The 3,393-nt window shown below is 32.0% G+C and overlaps 1 non-coding gene across 1 annotated transcript; it reads right to left on the bottom strand.

Moving 5' to 3' along the window:
- Window positions 1-1,001: 1,001 nt before the first annotated feature.
- Window positions 1,002-1,086, bottom strand: LOC117279396 (small nucleolar RNA Z199). The gene has a single exon (XR_004509819.1). It is a non-coding gene; the product is annotated as a small nucleolar RNA Z199 (small nucleolar RNA).
- Window positions 1,087-3,393: the final 2,307 nt, after the last annotated feature.

Genomic DNA, 3,393 nt, shown 5'->3' with positions numbered 1-3,393 from the left:
AATTGGGTCTAACTCATCTTGAGCTCGACCCATTTAAGCATTGGTTACTTAGCACCCACGACAGATATTAATCAAATAAAGTTAATAGAAATATGAGCTTTTCTTAAAGAATGGGAAAAGCAGAGTGTTTTATGAGGGAATTTTTCAGTTACTCGGCTGAAAAAGAATGGTGGAGATAGGGGAGGGGTATTTGTTTCTAATTTCATTATCACTGTTCTTTCTTAGCTTTCAGTTTTGAAATTGTTTGCAGAATTCTTCTTAGAAAAAATTCAAACTTCATTTGTTTAATTGTTTTACAAAAAATCGAAACTTTTACAGAAACTTCTTTTTTTTACTGCTACTAAGCCACCGACAAAAATTCAAAATCAACCCAAAATTATACACTATCTCTAATTTTTAAATATCATTTTCAATTGAAATATTTTTTACTTTTTTCGAAATTCTACAATTCTTATGTCCAAACGCCCCCTAATAAACTCTCCCATACTAACTTTTTTGTTTTACAAAGTGAATAGAAATATTTTCCAACAAAAATAATTTTTCCAACCAATCAGCACCTAAAACAAATATCGAAGCGATAAAATGCTCAGGCTGACAGGTGAATTTTTCATCCCATCAGATGATGCCTTTCTACAGAGTGCCATAAAAAAAGATAAAAATCGAACAATCGAAAAAGAAAAAAAAAAGACAACTAAAATTAAGATATTTGTAAACGCAATAAAGGTAAGATAAATCGAGATCAGAGAGTAAATTAAGAATAAAGGTTATCGGTCACGGTTAGATCAGAAACACGGACCAAATTATTCACTCATCATATCTCTTCATTGCAGATAAAAAATACTTTTTTTTCAACGCAGAAAATCAACTTTAACCGCTAAATAAGCACTGCCGAAATACATTACCAGGATAAAAAAGAAAAATAGCTAAAGAAAAACCTTAATAGAAAAACAAAGAACAAATCAAAAAAGATAAAAGAAACAATAAGGAGCAAGAAGAGGTTAAATCATCAGAGAGTTAAATACTATAGTAATCAAGAAGAAATATTCGATCATTTTGTTGCAGTTATTTTCTCTCATCACATGACTTTACTCTTTACCCCTTAATACAACGAGAAAAAGAAAAAGACAATAGTATTCATTGCAGCCACTATTATTTGTTTGAAGAACAATAAGAAAGATGGGCAGACAAGTATCGACTGTGACTGCAAAGTTGAGGAATAGAATAAGAAGGCAACTTAGAAAAGGCCTCGAGGTGCATTTTATTTATAGGAGATAGATAATATGTGGCTGCTTATTTTGAAAAGAAGCCCTAATATTCATGGACTAATGGGTCTGAGAAAGCCCTAGTTTTTTAAGTGTTTTATCTTTTTCGTGCTAGGTGATGGGAATTGGGAGGATCATCAATACCTTTGTGCTTAGCTCTTCCTCCTATACTAGTATCCGTATCGGTGCGCGTAGCGCGAAAAATATTAAATATAATTTTTCATAAAAAAATATTACTTTAAAAATACAATAGACAAAAAGGAGCATGCAAATACTATTATTGTATGAACATGAAAATGCACTTTCAATATATATATATATATATATATATATATATATATATATATATATATATATATAGAATATAGGGAATTGCATGACAAAACCTTATAGCAACCACAAGGGTTTCTACAATTTACTATTTTCACAGAGGTCTGTCAAATAATGCATGAGTATAGTAATATGATCCCATGGCAAGTCACCTCACTGTCATAATGTACTTTGATATTGTTTTTTCATAAGAATCGTGTTCTTTATTCAATTGCTTAATTGCCTTTTGAATCATCTGTAAAAGAAAGCGAGAATATTAATAGTATTTTTTAAGCCTTGTATGAAATTTTTCAACACGCTTGCAGGGAAGAAATTTTGTGTTATAGTTCCATTATATAAGTACAAATTATCAGGAAAAAAAATAATTATCATGCATTCATATTCACATGCTCATAAGTAGTCTTAATAAAATTTGAATTTTTAGAAAAGTTATGCATTGTTCCTTTAAACCGCAAAATTTTTCTAAAATCAACTTATCTCTTCTTTATTAACTGCTCCAATCGGAGTATCAATATCTTTACCAAAACCTGAAATACCATAAAGTGAAACAAAAATAGAACCAAGAAAATGCTCCTCTAAGGGTTGCCCCGCGATCACAAGCAAAAATCTGAAAAATAGTTTTAAAAAAAAATTATAATGTTCATCTGTTGTCAACATTGTTTAGACAAATACAGCATACACGACTTGCAAAGATTTTTCCAACCTTTATTAAAATATATCATTATGTTATTTCCTATGAAGCTTTAGCTAACAGTTCAGATGATTTTCTGCAGAAAGTTAGCATAAATTAAGCAGTGTTGTAGTAATTTAGCAAATTCTCTAGCACCAAATGACAGAATTTAATACTTTTCACGACAGACAGACATTTTATCCTAATTCTCAAGCTGCATTTTTCTTTCCTTTTTTTCTTAGTTGGATGTTCAGAGCCGATTTAGTAGAAGTTACTCATCAAGAGATGAACATCAAACATCAAATTACATGTCACGATCCCAATTTTCCTCCGTAGGATGTCGTGACGGCTTACCTAGTCTCTAAGACTAGCTAAGCCTAACACTTACTAAATTAATAGCAAAATTCAACCAACAACTGTTAAATATGAAATAGAAATCTCTACACACAAACTTCAATCCCAAAATCGGTAGTACAAGTCATAAGCTCTACAGAGTTTGCTAGAAAATCCCTATATACAATTGTTTCAGAATAGAAATAAACAGTACATGTACAATATTAGAAGGTGACTCTGAGGACTGCGAACGCGATGACAGGTTTACCTTGAGTCTCCACAGCAAAACTCGAACAACTAACTATTGATCAACCAACTCCGAAATATCTGGATCTGCACAAAAATATGCAAAAAGCGTAGCATGAGTACACCACAGCGGTACCTAGTAAGTATCAAGACTAACCTCGGTAGAGTAGTGACGAAGGACAGTCAAGACACCTATTGGACTAAACAACCCGAACAAGTATAAATGTAGAACTAACAAGGGACAATATCAATATAAAGCTAGGTATGTTGACAATAATAAATAATTTGTAATAGGAAACTAAAGCAACAATAAGCAACGAGGCACAACAGGTAATAATGCTGTAGAGTAAGCTAAACACAGTCTAAGTCCGGTGAGACCAAATAAAGAAAAACAAGTAACAACTCAATAAGAACCACCACTTTCACACCAGATTTATTCAAGGATTTACAGGAGGTACCAAACCTCATAATCACAAATCACGGGTCCCAATTCATGAACCCTAATCACTTGGCATCTTGTGCCCACATTATAATTCATAACCGTACAGACAA

Source organism: Nicotiana tomentosiformis, chromosome 8 (assembly GCF_000390325.3).
Source record: "Nicotiana tomentosiformis chromosome 8, ASM39032v3, whole genome shotgun sequence".
NCBI classification, from domain to species: domain Eukaryota; kingdom Viridiplantae; phylum Streptophyta; class Magnoliopsida; order Solanales; family Solanaceae; genus Nicotiana; species Nicotiana tomentosiformis.
This window is presented reverse-complemented; position numbering and strand designations above follow the sequence as displayed.